The sequence below is a fragment of the Podarcis muralis genome, chromosome 6 (assembly GCF_964188315.1).
Source record: "Podarcis muralis chromosome 6, rPodMur119.hap1.1, whole genome shotgun sequence".
NCBI classification, from domain to species: Eukaryota; Metazoa; Chordata; class Lepidosauria; order Squamata; family Lacertidae; genus Podarcis; species Podarcis muralis.
Window position 1 is genome coordinate 97,131,305 of NC_135660.1, and position 16,508 is coordinate 97,147,812.

At 43.3% G+C, this 16,508-nt stretch overlaps 1 protein-coding gene across 9 annotated transcripts in view; it reads left to right on the forward strand.

The window, feature by feature from the left end:
- The first annotated feature begins 471 nt into the window (after nucleotides 1–471).
- Nucleotides 472–16,508, forward strand: part of MPPED1 (metallophosphoesterase domain containing 1) — an 84,166-nt gene continuing 68,129 nt past the window's right edge. For 5 of the 9 annotated variants that reach the window (XR_013393327.1, XM_077930762.1, XM_077930764.1 and 2 more), the window contains exons 1-2: nucleotides 778–1,049; nucleotides 15,289–15,346. The gene's annotated coding sequence lies outside the window, so the exon portion shown is untranslated. Of the gene's footprint in view, nucleotides 653–776; nucleotides 1,050–15,288; nucleotides 15,347–16,508 lie in introns of those variants that run through there. The other 4 variants (XM_028728727.2, XM_028728726.2, XR_013393326.1 and 1 more) reach the window with 4 other exon arrangements.

Here is a 16,508-nt window from a genome sequence, read left to right on the forward strand (position 1 = left end):
TAAGGTAGAATAGAGTGACACTATAATTCCGTTGATGCGCCTAGAATTGCATTAGCTTTCTTTCTGCTGCCGCATCACACTGTTCCCTCATGTTCAGCTTGTGGTCCCCCAAGACCCTTTTCACACGTGCTCCTGCTGCCCAGCCGGGTGTCCCCCATCTTTCTTTGGTGCATCTGCTTCTTCCTCACAGCCACAGACTTATAGGGCAGGGAGGGCCCCCGAGGGTCAGACCCGGAACTGCTGAGCCCCTCGGACCCCAAGGTCCTTTCCACACGTGCGGCCGGCCGAATCCCTCACACCACTCCGCCCCCCCCCCCCGGCCTGTGGCTCCGCGGCTGAGGAGGCGGCGACCCAGACGGGGTCGGTGGGCGAGGGCGGCCCCCACTGCGCCCCTCGGAGTGGTCGTCGCCCCCCCCTCCCCCTTTCTCCTCAGGCCGGGGAGCGAGCGAGGGAAGGAGGCGCCCGGAGGCGCGTCTCTGAGGGGGCTCTCTCTCGGGGGTGGTGAGGCGCCCGCGCCCCCCAGGAAGAGGTGGGGGCGGAGGGGGAGGGGAGACCGGGAGCCCCGTTGCCAGAGATGGCTGCGCGCTTTAAAAGGAGGAGGAGGAAGAGGAGGAAGAGGAGCGAGAGGCAGAGCCGGGCTCCGTGAGGAGAAGTGAGTCTTGGCGGGAGAGCGAGCGAGGAAGGGAGGCGACGCCTTGGCGGGACAGAGAGAGAGGCGGGCGGGCGGGGGGCGCTGAGGGAGCCACCCTGCCATTGGCGCGGGGGCGAGGCGGGCACCCCCTGCCCAAGGAGGAGGAGGAGGAGGAGGAGGGCCGGCCTGCCTCTGCCTGCCTGCCGGGGAGGCGGTTCTCCCGCCCGCCCCGCCGAAGCCGCGATGGGGGCCGCTTCCCTCACGCGGGCGAGGCAGGCGAGAGAGGGAGCCAGCGAGAGCGCGGCGGCTGCTTCTTCTTTTCCTGGGAAGCCCCTGGGCGCCTCTCCTTCCCCTTCTGAGGGCTTTCGCGGGCTTTGTTGTTTTCCCAGGTTCCTCCTCCGCCTCGTCTCGGAAGAAGGTAAGGGACCCACCGCGCTCTGCCTGTCACGCGTCTCCCTCGCCCGGCTCGTGTGTGTGCGTGCGCGCGTGTCTGCGGCTCCTGCCTTCCGCTTCTAGATCCTTCTTCCCGGCTGCTTCGGGGCTCCGAACAAAGCGGAGCGGGAGGCGGAGGAGGAGACGGGGCGGCGGGGGTCTCCCCCTCCCCATCCGCCGCCGCCAAGCAGGGAAGTTAGTCCGGAGTTTGCCGAGTTCCCGCGGAGGCTCCTCCGGGCGAAGGAGGCATTGCAGGGCTGGGCGGCTGCAGGACGCCGACCTGGGCCAGGCGGGCTCCCCCGTCCCTCCGCCGCGCTCCTGCCGCTCTTCCCCCGCCGCGCGGCTCTTTCCCGGAGCATCTCCTCCCCCCCCCCCAATTTCTTAAGAGCCTCCTGCATCTTCTCGGCGGGTGACTTTGCAAGGGGTCACTCTGCAAAGCGCTCCCTAAATCCTCGGAAGCACATGCTCCCTCCAAACCCGGCACTTTTTCGTTCCTGCGCATATGCTTGGCTTTTTCTTCCCCCTTTGATAATAGTAATAAAATTGGAAATGTTTAAATAATTCATTGGAAACCGGCTCCAACCCGGATCATCCTGCAGCCCCGGCAAGGCTTATTAGGGATGCTCAATGAAATCCTCAAGTGTTTCTTCCGGGTAAAATGTGCATAAGGTTGGCTCTGTATCCTGCTGACACCAACGCGAGAAGTTAAATGTAATTCAAGGGGGTTCGCAGGTCAAGTCCTGTTTGCTCAGAAGTAAATGCCATTGAATTGCGTGAAGCGCAGTCTCTGCCACAGGACTAACTTCAGCTGCCTTGGGGTCTTGGAGTTTGGGTTAGAGCATCGCTCAGTGGATTTCTACTGGACAACTTGTGTCCTCTGCCCTACATTTTACTTTGTCAGGGGTAGTAATAAGACAAAAATCGAAGTCATGTCAGTGGCTAGTAACCTAAAGCACTGTTTTTCTGTTTGGGATCAGTAAGTAAATTCATTGCCTTCACCCTGCGGAAGCACTGATGTCTGCTTGAAGCATAATTGTTATGTCCCAGTATGTTAGTTAATGTTGGATGTAGCAAAAGTCACCAGCCCATGGTGTAACAGACTATTGTTCCCGCACATCTGTCAATGAAATTGAGGGTATTAAATTTTGAAAGTTCCTTCTAGTAAAGCACAGTGATATGTATGTATGTATGTATGTATGTTCAAGGTAGCAGGCCATGGATAATTCCTTTGGGAAAAATACTGGAGAAACTATATTGGAGTTTAAGAATCTGAAAGAGAACAGTAGGATGTAATGGACCTGGAAAAACAAAAACAATAACAACAACAGTAATAACAATAGTTTAATGTTTTTGGACATGTAAAATTGGACACTTAAATTCATACTGTGTTTAAAATGCTTTTGCCTTAATAAATGTATTTTCTTGAAATCTTATTAAGTGTGATCCCATATGCTGTTAAGTATGGCAAAAAGCTGGTATATGCTAGGCTGTAATTTAGCCATGGAGTCGTAATGATATGTTTAAACTGTCATCTCAAGGTTTATTTCATTATCTCACATGATAGGCAATTTTTATTAAATTGCAACCTTAAAATTTCTACCTGCAGGGAATGTATATTGTATGCATATATAAGTTAGCGCAGTGCATATTTATGAACACTCCTTTTCTCCCTCTTAAGGTTTAGGAAGTGATATGACTGCTAGGATTTTTGACATCTTGTAAGCAATGTTCTATCTAGAGTGTGACTGAGGAATCTATCTCACAATTGATACCAATACCTTTAGCTGCTTTTCTGAATTAGGAATTCAGTTTTACAATAATAATGTGATCCAATCTTAAAGGTAAAATCTGTAGCTTGTTCATTTATAGTAGTGTTAATGTTTATTTCTATAGTTTACGTCTGTTTGTTATATTGGAGGTGTTATTGATCTCAGTGTAAAGATGGCCAATAGTTGTTACAGTCCTCCTATCATCTATAGATATCGGGGTTGTATATCTTGGAAACTGGTTTACCCCTAGTTACAATTCCCAGGGCCCTTAACAGACTACAGTTCCCATGATAATTGGGGGAGGGAGGGGCATGTTTTAAATGTATTGTGTGTACACGGCTTAAGTTTCTGGGCCACTTATGAGAAGCAGCATATTATGGTTTTGTTGAACAACCTTTATGTTGCAGTATAACAAATAATACTCACAGAAGTTATGGAAATAATTGTTCACTTCAGACAGTCCAGGAAGTTCACAGACCTCATTTGCATTGTTTTACCTAAACAATTTCAGTCCGACCATCTTTAGTAGATGAGGCAAAAACTTCCAGGGGATGTTGCTATTCACAAGGGAGAGTTAATTACTTTTTATAATAGAATACATGAATACCAGTGTCATCCTTGTTTAGATTGTGATGTGCCTGGAAAGGGTCCTACTGATCGCGTGTTTTGTAAGATCTTATGTCTGGTGGCTTACCTGAAGCATAACAATTAACCATTACCACGATCATCTGCAGTTTAATTACTTAATTTGATGATAATACCGCATGTGAAATTTGTTGCCAAATCTTGTTCTAACAGTCTTGCAATGGAAGGCCATTTTCAGTATAAGATCACCTTCCCTTGAAAACCTTGCCTACTATGCTGGCATCATATTAAATATGTCACCATTTTTGGTTTGGATTTGGAAGGAGTTGGTTGATTGAGGATGTGGAATACAGTACTTCCTTTCTGCATCATAAACACGTTAATGAAAATTTGAGTGTAAAACCATCTACCCCTAGTAATGAAGTCCTCTTACTCTCTCTTTGTCTTTACATTAGGTGTGTAGGAGAGAAGAAGGGGGGGTGGGGAGGTGGCACTATGCTTGGCAGCTTTAAGCTGTTTCCCCCCTCCCTACACCTGCCCACAGAAGATAGATAACGAGTAAATTGATTAAACGATGGGTTAAGAGATTTAGGTTATACATTAGAAATAGTGATGAATAACCTGCCTAAAGATGAAGTAGAACCCTTCTAGAAGTGATATGGAGAGCCATGTCAGATCCATTGGTGCCTTACTTTAGAAAACAGAAAGGCAGTACCGTGTGTTGTGGAGGTGTGTTAAGGGGTGTGGTAATAGTGTGGTAAGGGTTATAAGGGGTCAGTGACCGAAGACAGCAAAGGGGGACAGATTTGGATCCAGAATTGGTGTGTAGGGGTGGAATTGGAGTGCTCTGGGATTTATTTGTGTGGGGACTATGGGGCTGAAAAAACGTGAGACTTGAGTGTCACAAGGCATTTGGAAGCTGCAAGCTAGCTTTTTACGTTTGGGTGTTCCTTTCCACTGAAAGTAGAAGGCACTTTTTCTTCTTTTTTGCTGGGAGTGCTATTAACTTTTGTTTTTGTTTAATTTATTTATTAAATTTGTATATTGCTCTTCATCCGTTGATCTCAGGGCAGTTCACAAAATACATACAACAAAATACATAATAAAAAGAAAAACAGAAAACAAATTCACTATGAATTTATTGATAGGTGAATATTTTTGCCTGAATTTTCTAAACATAAATCCTTAAACGAATTGGTCACAAAAATCACTGACTTAGTTTCTAGTGATAGTACCAAGCCAGACAGCAGATGAAATTACTGCATTTTTACTATTTTAAATTCCACTATTTCACATTTAACTAATACCAACAGTGTAAAAGTTCATTGTTCAAAAATGATAAAGCTCCTGTCCAAAGGCCTTACAAACCTTTTTTTTCTTTCGGGGGGGGGGGTACCCTAACTCTAATGTGTAGAATTGCAACCTAAATGATTTGCACTTTAACTCATTGGTATTGTTTGATTATTAAGGAGAGGATGAAGATTTTTTAAAATTATAGGTTATAACATATACCTATGTTTCTTTCTGATTGATTGAAAACGAAGAGACCTGTAGCACTTGAAATGCTATAATAATAATAATAATAATAATAATAATAATAATAATAATGGCTTAAGCTTTTTTTGATTACAGCCCACCTTGTCAGGTGCCAAAGGATTATTTGTTGCTTTTGCAACAAAGATTTGTGAATAGATTTCTGGAAACCTGCATCATTTCTTGTTTTACACGAGGCATACATGCAACAGCATCATTCATTTTTTTGTTTAAACTTCCCTTTATAAATGCTTTTAAATAAAATGACTATTGTAACATAAGAATCATTTTTCTCCATTAGTTTTAGAAACTAATTAAAGAGTGAATGTTTTCTTTTTAAAAAAAAAATCCCGTTAAATTCGTTAGGTAATTAACTGGCAGAAAGCAAATGAATTGTTCTTAAAATCAGGCTATATTTTGAGTTGCAACAAATTTAAAAAGTCTAGCACGGTAAAGGAAAACCATTTTTACTATATCACAATTTGATCATTGTAGAAACTAAATCATGGAAAAACATTTAATATCTGGATTTGGAGTCATTAAATAAATAGATGGTCAGGTGTCATTTTGATGCAGAACACTGACAAATATAATTAGTCTTTCACTGTGAGTCCTAATTTTCCTGTAAATGAACAGTTCCTTTGTTTTCCTCTTACATTTTGCATGGAATTAGTCTGATTTATAAGAACTTACCAAGAAAATGTTATCCTTCTTGTCTACAATTCTTTATTTATGGACTTAATTAGATTTGGAGTCTGTCTCATTTTACAGATATAAAATGAAGATAGATTGTTCCTATCCTATATATATGTTAGACAAGGACTTGGATAAGAGTGGGCGACAATTTATGTACAGTCACAGGTGTTCATACATGCTGCACTCAAATGGAATTTCCTGGGGAGAAAGCAAAACAGAAGTAGGGGAAGGGAATGCTTCATAAAGAAAAATAAGGAGAGATGTTAGTATATGAAGGATCAGAAATGAGAAGTGAGAAGACAGGGAGGTGAGGCTACTCTTCATTAAATTACTCCTAGAGACAAGTGATGGTACCACAGAAATGTTAACAGAGAAAATTAAGGCATGGGATGGTAAGGAAACATGCAAGGGAAGAGAGCTTTGAGGAAAGGGACCAGGATGTCTGTCCATGTGTCTTCTTTAATAGCGGACAGTCCTCTATTTGAAGGACTGTGCCCAACTCCAATAGAGAAGGGGGCTTACCAACACCAACTGGATGGCTCTTCAACAATACCTGGGCAGTAGACTGAGAAGACTCACAAGGAACCTGATCAGTGTCCTCTCTTCTATGATGAGATGTGTTTCTAGTTGTTGAGTCTGAATTTGCATCTATACATTTAAATCAGCATCTGTTTGTCCTCTTTTTTGGTTATGCATTTCTTAACCAATTCCTGATCCACAAGAGGACCTATCCTTGTATTCAGTGACTGCTAAACCTGCTCAGGAGTCTTTGGTGGGATATTTTGTCCAAAGCTTTTTGAAAGTCCAAGTACACTATGTCAGCTGGATCACCTCTATCTGTACACTTGTTGACACTTTCAAAGAACTTTATCAGGTTTATGAGACAAACCTTCCATTTGCAGAAGCTATGCTGGCTCTCGTGGTGACAGCAGCCACGAAATTAAAAGACGCCTGCTTCTTGGGAGAAGGGCAATGACAGGCCTAGACAGCATCTTGAGAAGTAGAGACGTCACCTTGCCAACAAAGGTCCGTATAGTTAAAGCCATGGTTTTCCCAGTAGTGATGTATGGAAGTGAGAGCTGGACCATAAAGAAGGCTGATCGCCGAAGAATTGATGCTTTTGAATTATGGTGCTGGAGGAGACTCTTGAGAGTCCCATGGACTGCAAGAAGATCAAACACATCCATTCTTAAGAAAATCAGCCCTGAGTGCTCACTGGAAGGACAGATCGTGAAGCTGAGGCTCCAGTACTTTGGCCACCTCATGAGAAGAGAAGACTCCCTGGAGAAGACACTGATGCTGGGAAAGATGGAGGGCACAAGGAGAAGGGGGCGACAGAGGACGAGATGGTTGGATAGTGTTTTCGAGGTTACCAGCCTGAGTTTGACCAAACTGTGGGAGGTAGTGGAGGACAGAGGTGCCTGGCGTGCTCTGGTCCATGGGGTCACGAAGAGTCGGACACGACTAAACAACAACAACAAAATGCTGGCTCTGCTTCAGTAAGGTTTGTTCCCCAGTGTGCTTGGTTATTTTATCTTTAACAATACTTTCCACCAGTTTTCTGGGGGCATTCAGCTAACCAGCCTGTAATTTGCAGGATCTCTGCTGGATCTATGTTTTAAAAAAACATGTTGCCTTGGCTACTTTCTAGTCCTTGGGTATGGATGCTGCTCTGAGAGACAAGTTACATATTTTTGTTAGAAGATCAGCATTTTCACATGAGTACTCTCAGTTGGATTCCATCTGGACCCAGTGATTTCTCCGTTTTTATTTTGTTTATTTGTCCTAGAACCTCATCTCTCATCACCACCATCTCCCTTAGTTTTACAAACTTACCTCCTACAAAGGTTAGTTCAGGCACAGGGACCTGCCCTATATCTTCTGTCATGAAGACAGATGCAAAGTATTCATTCAGCTTCTCCTCAACCCCTATCATTCTTTAGCATTCCTTTGACTCCTTTATCATCCAAGGGTCCAACTGTCTCCTTGCTACTTCCTGCTATTAATATATTCAAAGGACATCCTGTTGTTGGACTTAACATTTTTAGCCATGTGTTCTTCAAATTCTATTTTAGCATTCCTTACTGTCTGCTTGCACCTCCCCACCCCCAAGTTTGTGTTCTTGTTTCCTTTTTGGGGACAAGCCTTCAGTTTTTTGAAGAAAGCCTCTAAAAGCTGCTTTGACTGTCCTTCCTTGGAGGTTTTTAAGCAGAGCTTGGATGGCCATCTGTCATGGACGCTTTATCTGTGATTCCTGCATTGCAGGGGGTTGGACTAGATGACCCTTGGGGTCCATTGGGGTCCCTATATTTGAAGCTTTGACCCTCTTGACTTTGTCTTTCAATTTCCTTCTTACAAACTTTCTCTTCATTTGGGGGAAGTTTCCTCTTTTGAAATCAAATGCACTGTGTTGGATATTCTTAGCAATTGATCATTTACATGTATATTTAATTTAATAGCACCATGGTCACTCCTCCCAAATGGCTCAACAGCACATACATCTCACATCAGGTGCTGGGTGCCTCTCAAAATTAGGTCCAAGATTGCCACCCCTCTGGTTGGTTCCACCACCAACTGTTCTAGGCTACAGTCAGTTAAGGTCTCTAGAAATTTTACCTACTTGTCATGACTGGAGCATATATGCAGCCAGTCTGTGTGAGGGTAGTTTCAGCCACTCATTACTACAATGTGTCCTCTTTTGATGCTTGATTTCATTATTCATCTCAAGATCTTCCTGGACCCCTGGGGCCCAGTATCACCACCCACAATGAGTCTATAGAAGTATTTGTCACTTTTGGGATTTCTAGCTAGCAGGATTCAATGCTGTCTGTGATGTTCAGAGCGACACAACCTTAGGTACACCCTTCTTTTTGCTTCCTGTAGACTTTATATCCAGAGATAACAACGCCCCACTGGTTCTTTCCATTCCACCAGGTTTCTATTATGCCTACTATATCAATGCCATCCTCCAAGACAAAGCACTCCCACTTGGAGGTGTCTAGCATTAGCATATAAACACTTATATAAATCTCTCTTTGGTACTTGTGTTTGTCTTGTGGTCCTTTGGCCTCTCTGAATTTCTGTCCTGTCCCCTGCACTCTCAATGCCTAGTTCTCTGCCAGCCCATTTAATTTTTCCTCAGTTTACTCAGTTTTACTTTGTGGTTGAACTGGTCACTGCTGCAATATCATTTTAGCTGATCTGCAACAGGCTCCACTGACCCAGGCAATCACAGACTTATTCCTTCTTACAAGTATGGATGCGGGACACTCAGGAGATTTTCTGCCTAATAGCCTCTTGCCTTTTAGTGACTAGTCCTACAAATCTGGAAGTGTACTTAGTTGTAATTGACCATTATATAAATAAACTGCTCAAAAACCAAAGTGGTTTAAAAATGTTTCATGTTTACTTCTAGTTAGAAATAGGCTTAGGTTTTTTGGTTTTGAATACTAATCCATAATTGTGCTGTCTTCAAGAAAGTTATGGGAGTGGAGAGAGAAAGTGAGAAATCACTATAGATTGCAGTTTAAAGTGTCCCAAAGGATTTGGTTCTCCTTTCAAGATGCTTGTTTAACTCCCATTGACAGTAATGGCAGATATATAATGCAGTCAAATTTTAATGAGTTGGCTTGTAAGTGCATATTTCCATGCTAGGCACAGTTTCAACTTAAAATTACACTATTTTGAAAAAGGTTCATTCATTTACATTTTCAACTAAGACGGTTATTTCAGGGTTCTCAGTTCTGCCAGTATTTACGCACATCATAGACTTCAGACTGCAGATGCCTAAATGTCAGTTCATACTAGTATTGATGTCAGTTCCATAAATTGGTGGAAAGTTACTGATTAGGTCAGTGGTTTTCAACCAGTGTGCCTTGGCACTCTGGGGTGCCTTGAGTGATGCTCAGGTGTGCCCCAGGCAACACTGGTCTCTGTCCCTCTTTCCTTCCCTCCCTCCCTCTGCTGCCCTCTTGCATCTCTGCCTCCCCAAGGCTTGCACAGCTGTATGTTGCAGCAGCCCTGGCTATAAGCTCCCCATGTGAATGGTGTCTCGGGGGCTGGCCAGGGGGTGCTGGTTTCCAGGAGCTGAGGCGTCCTTGGAGTAAGCAAGCAAGTGGGTGAGGGAGCCCAGCCTGCCAGTCCCTCGTTGTTGGGAATGGACAGACAAGTGCCAGGCCCCTGTGGGGCAGTGTGAGGAGGCACCTCTCTTTGGGGCAGGAGAGGGGCAGCTCAGAGAGGGAGCACTTCACAAGGGAGGGTGTTTGAAAAAGGGTGAGAGGCTGCCAGCTCTGCAGGCAAGGGTGACCTGACTGGGCTCCTGAGCCCCACATGGGTGCCGCAGAAAGAATGTAGTTGGTCAAGGGACCCATGGACCCAAAAAGGTTGAAAACCTCTGGATTAGGTAATAGAAATCCCAAGCATATGCTTTTAAACATAGAAAAGCATATGCTTTTAAAATCCCAAGCATATGCTTTTAAACTCTGTTACCTCCTTCACTCCTGAAGGCGGAGGTGGTCCTAGATGCTGGGTTCCTGGGAGTGTCACTGCCGTTGAGAAACAAGAAGTGATGTGCCTAATTGAGGAACTAATTGGAACTCTGCAAGCAGCAGTTCTAGCAAAGTGCTTCATTGTGTAGGTAGCAAGAGAATGAGGATTACAACTGAGGTGAAGGGGGTAGTGCTTCCTCCATGTGCAGGAATTTGCATGCATAAAAGTGCCTCCAGACTGTTGGAGGGGGTCAAGTGCTTACCAATAATTTAGGTTTGTGCAAATTTAGGTTTGCACAATCAAAGTGGGTTAAAGTGCTAGGGCACCTGAGTGGAGCAAATCAACATATATATTATATAAATGCAGACTTCCTGCAGTTAGGGAAGTCACAGAGAAATGCACAGGAAAGTGTAGGATGAATGAAGAGTTAATGGGAAGTGGCTCACCATGTAAGCTTCATGTAAGCAAATCTATATGAGGTTCAGTATACAGGCCATAGAGAGGAGCACTGAGAAGCACACACAGATGAACTGTGAACAGGCTTCAGAAGGTAGAAACCTGCCTATCTTACTCAGAAGCAGATGAGCTATCAGGTGCTCCTCCATCTCTCTCACACACACTTTTTAAATTGTCTGGAGAGTTCCAATATGTACAGGGACTGCAGCACAAGAGAATTGAGAATTTAACCCTTCCACGTCCAGAAAGGTCAGCCCCCCCCCCCGGTTTTGGCCTGCTAGCAGAGGCGAACCTTGGTAATATGGCCCTCTGTGTGACGCCAAAATTTGACATCCCGCTGCCTTCCCAAAGTTGGGCAAGTGCTAACTAGGCTTGGGGGGGGGGGACTCTAGGTTCCTGTCACACCTCCTTCCCAAAACCCAGCGCTTACTAGACTTTGGAAAGGAAGCCAGGAGGTGCCCCCTTGCCCCCTGCGCTCTGTGTTGGGGAACCATTCGTGCTGCCGGAAATCTGCCTCTACTGCTAGGAAAACCATATATGTGTCTTATTTCCAAATAGCCTCAGGGAGGGATGGTGGTAAATCTGCTCCCTCTGTAGTACTGGTTAGATTAGGCCTCCAGCATTTCTGTATGAAGAAAATGTAAAAAGACAAAGGTGCATTTAGACATCTCTGGTGTGTATGTAGCTTAGCCCTTGTAGGATTAATAATTTTATGAAATACTCATCTGATTATACCATCTTTTCCCACTGGATATCAGTTCATTCCTATCTCCCCCTAACATTCAATTTATCCTTGCATCATCAGCATGTTATAAATTTGCAAATCTCATATGAAAATGCACTTGTCTTCTCCACACTTTAACCTCTTAAATTCCACATTCTCTCTTGTTATTTTTATGTATTTCCAATCTTCGGTATAAATATTATGCTGTATGTGAGCAGTTTTTTGTTTCAATATTAGTTTGGCAGTTATAAGAGATAATCACTATGGGGGTGTATCTCTGGGGTTTGTGAAATACACTGTATAGGTATAGCAAAAGTTGAACAGGGAAAGAGAGACATTATGAAAGCAGAAGCAAAGAGTTAGAAAAATGGAAATCAGGAAGAAAGAGTTCAGAGAAATAGTGCCTTATCTGTAAATAAAAAGAGCAACTAAAATGTGATTGAAAAATGGCAAAATGCAAAAGATGGAATTACTTTTTGTAGACATGTCAACAATGATGGAATATGTTAGAGTGAAGAGTAAATATTCTTCAGCAAAAAAAGCAAAAATCCAAAGTCCAATAAACACCTATTCATCTCATAGAATGAGATTTCTTTATTAAGGTGCATAAAATAATAATGTATTGCCTCTGAAAGGTCACACCAGGCTAAAAACTACAGTTCATTTTACATGCCACAGATAGTTGTATTAGTCCTTTTAGTGCAGAAAGCAAGATGTGGAAGCTCTCAGAGCATCTACTCACAATGCCACTGGTTTCTAACACTCCTGGCTATGGCCCTGCTGCTTGAGGTTTTCCTTGCCTCTTGAGGCATCCAGTGATCCATTTATCCCTCCGCACGTCAGAGTTCCATGTACAGGGGATTTGCTCGTTCTTTTTATTATTAAATGTATCTCAAACAAAACTTTACAGTATTCATGATTTGTGGAAAGGAGCGCAGAGTCTTGAAACAAGACAGACTGTGTGGGTTGTATCCAGTGATCCTGTTAGTGCAAGTACTTCTTCCGCCACAACACTCTCCTCTCCCCTTCTCCCTCTGTGCCCTCCAAAAGTTCTCTAGAGGGTTGGGGGAAAACTCAGAACATATCTGGAGTGTGCATGGAGTGAGGAGAGGAAGGGTCAGTTGAGGAAGGGTCAGTTTTATCGCACAAGCAGAAGTCTCTGTGTGAATGGAATGACTTCTTTAACTACAACCCTGTGAGCCTACTATTGTGCTTTGGCAAAAATGACAGAGAGGAAGGTTTAGACCATGGGTAGGCAAACTAAGGCCCGGGGGCAGGATGCGGCCCAATCACCTAAATCTGGCCCACGGACGGTCCGGGAATTCACGTGTTTTTACATGAGTAGAATGTGTCCTTTTATTTAAAATGCATCTCTGGGTTATTTGTGGGGCCTGCCTGGTGTTTTTACATGAGTAGAATGTGTCCTTTTATTTAAAATGCATCTCTGGGTTATTTGTGGGGCATAGGAATTGGTTCATTTCCCCCCCTTCAAAATATAGTCCGGCCCACCACATGGTCTGAGGGGCAGTGGACCAGCCCTCTGCTGAAAAAGTTTGCTGACCCCTGGTTTAGACCAACAGGTTTGCAGATCCCTCCACTTGCAAGCTGTCTACAAATGTGGGCTCATACAACTATGTTCTCCTTGAGCAGAGGGCAGAAACTGCAGTTGTCTTTTGATACAACAGAATAACATATGGCAAATCTTCTCCAATCCAGCAAGACGTTTAACTTGCATCTAGTTTTAGACACTTGACTAAGTTGCTTATAAATTAGGTAAATAGCTACAAACCTTCTCATTTTGCATATCTTAAAAACATTAACAAAACAAATTATGAATGTCTATTTTTGGATCAGAAAGTATCACAACCTGGGGCTGTTAAGCCCATTTCATGGGAATTTCCCTCAAAAGTGCTAAGTGCTAATTGTGGTATGCTTAATACCAAAACCTCCATCTTCATAGTTTTCAATTGCCACAAAAATGCTAGGTAGGACCTTCATGAAAACCCTTAAGCCGTCATGGCCTCTCACTTTGTCATAAGGTAAAGGTAAAGGTACCCCTGCCCGTACGGGCCAGTCTTGACAGACTCTAGGGTTGTGCACTCATCTCACTCTAGAGGCTGGGAGCCAGCGCTGTCCGCAGACATTTCCGGGTCACGTGGGCAGCGTGACGAAGCCGCTCCGGCAAACCGGCACCAGAGCAGCACACGGAACGCCGTTTACCTTCCCGCTATAAAGCGGTCCCTATTTATCTACTTGCACCCAGGGGTGCTTTCGAACTGCTAGGTTGGCAGGCGCTGGGACCGAGCAACGGGAGCGCACCCCGCCGCGGGGATTCGAACCGCCGACCATGCGATCGGCAAGTCCTAGGCGCTGAGGTTTTACCCACAGTGCCACCCACATCCCATTTGTCATGCAGAGTCCCAAATTCCCAGTTGCAAGCCTTCCCTCCCCCTCCTTGTAAAAAACCCCCCATCCAAATCTTTCCCCACCTTTTCATTCATTGCTCCTTCCATCTCCTGGCCAGGGAAAGAGAGAAGCAGCAACCTACTTCAGCTTCTCATTTGCACAGATTTACCAGCTGCTCAGCAACACTGCACACAATGGGGAGGGTCTGCTCTGCGTCCAAACCTCCTAGGTCCCGGCCCAATTTGTTTGCATTGCTGCCTCACCTTTCCTTGCCAGTTTCATTTGGGAACCTCAAGTATCACTGAAGTGTGTTTGGGCATTTCCTCTTTGGGTCCTTCTTTGAAAAAGATGCAGAGAGATCTGATCCTGCAGCTTGTCCCTCTTTGTGGCTTAAAATGAACCAGACTAGATTCCTGGAGTGTAGGGGCATTTGGGGAGGTGAGGAGGGGTCTTTCAGAGGAAAAACCCCTCCCTCCAAAGCCCTTTCCTGCCTGGCTTCTCACTTGGGTGGGGAAAAGACATTGATTTCTCCCATGAGCTAAATTGGAGTCGCCTTCTGAATATTGGGGCATGTGCAGAGTGCCCATTCAAGACACCAGCATTCGAGCCAAGAGGCGGGGGCTTAGAGGAAACTTGCTACAAACATTTAGATTGTGCTGAGCCACTCTCTGACTCAACTCTCACAAGTATGCTGACTCACTCTTTAAGGAACCAGCATATACACTCTGGTACTAACCCATAAAATCTTTTTTAAATGTCAAAATCAGCATTTTGAATTTTTCTCAGAAGTGGACTGGTTGCCTATGCTTCTGTTGATAAATTGCATGATTTCATTTCATTTCACTTTCAATTTGTATACCACCTTTATACATTAGTGTGCTCAAGGGTTAGAAATGACAAAATATATAACAATAATCACATTGGTTCTATTTTCTACTATAATAAGGTAACAATCACATTGTCATTCTATAACAACTCAAAATGTCTTTAAAATATGTGATCGGCTAAATAAACCCAAGATATGCAATGTTGTAAATCCTTTTTGAGTTTTCTTCTGAAGACTATGGTTCTATTTCTGTGTTACAGGGTTTCCCTTCTTTATGCAGAAAATAAAATGTTATTGGGCTGATACAACTTATTTTATCAAGAGTAAAATATTGCACTTACGATGAAGCATGCATTTTGCTTTTACAGCATATATATTTTATGAGCAAACGTGGATAATAATTTAAGTAATAATCATCTCCAAACTGTTTCATGAATGATGGTTTGTTGTCTCACAAATTGAATGTGGCCTTCTGGACTTATAATAATGTTTTCAATATAGCTAGCAAATTGCCCATTCCCAGTTTATTACAACTGAGTCCAAATAAACAATGAACATTTTTTTCACACAGTTTTTGCTGTTTTTATTCTTTCAAATAGAAGATGTGATTTTCCTTCAAATCAGGTTGTCAACTCTCCCCCCCCGCCCCGCCCCCTGGTAGGCCAGTGCTGTTTTGGAGGGGCATAACCATCACTGTGATCATTCCAGTGATATTAATTCTGTTATTTTTTGTGTTTTTCAGGAGGTGCAGCACTGACAATGTGAATGTGCGATGATGAAAACATTTGTGGTTTGAAACTGTAAGTTTCCACTGTTGGTGCTTGCAGAGAAAAGTATGAGATTTTGAGACTGGAATGATGAAATTATTTAAAAAATACGTTAGTTTGGGAGGTGATAAAATTCTGATACAGTGAACAAACAAACTGATGCCAATGATATGGTTAGAATCCAAAGGGGAAGCTGCACATGACCTAGTGCTCATGCATAATTTTTCCAGAGTTTTCTGCAATCCCCCCACAAGCCGTTAAACTTATTTTTAAAAAACCTACCAAATTTACATAGTTTGATTTTACGAAGGGAAACGTGGCAAAACGGAAAGTGCAAAGACAGCATTATTTCCAGTGACATGTTCATTTACATTTACAGAATTGTGTGTATGCTCCACCTCAACCTGCAGATCTCAGGCTATGTAATAACATACTTTTAAATACGCTGGAAGTGAATAATCAATGCAAAACAATAGGCTGCAGGTTTTGAAAATTGATTATTTTGGTGGAGTCTTGAGTAAATATATAGAAAAGCAGACAAAAAATGCACAAACCTTAGTCATTATTGTGCTATTTGTTTGTCGTATTTTTAAAGATGTGGGAGCCACAGTTTAGATTTGGTAGATCCAGTCTTCATAAAAAATAATGTCATGAAAATTCGTTAAAAATATTTATGTGAGAAAAAATAATCATTAAAGGAATGTACATTTGTGACACCCATTTTCTGGATTCAACAAAGCATGTTCAGTTATAACTGTTACAACATTCCTCTGGGTAATTCATGGTTTTATGAGTGCCATTGAACCATAGGAGAAAACAGACCTTATACTGATTTCTTTGGAACACACACTTGGTTGTAATCTCTTCACGCACAGGCATGCGGTAGATTGCAGCAATAATATAAACCTTCACTAATACGCTTAGACTAGGGGGGAATTAAAATTAAATAATTGTGTTTGCAAAACATTAAAACTGACATGCAATTTCTAAGCATTACTGCATTGTTCAGTAGATTTGTGATTCAAAGTCCTTACCATTGGAACATGTTGTGCCATGTGTCCTTTGATAAGTTTGCTTTCCTCCTTACTCACTCACTAACACACACACACACACACACACACACACACACACACCAAATCATCAAGTTGCTGAGTTGGAGAGATTTGTAATGAGATGTTCAAGTTGTTAGCATTTA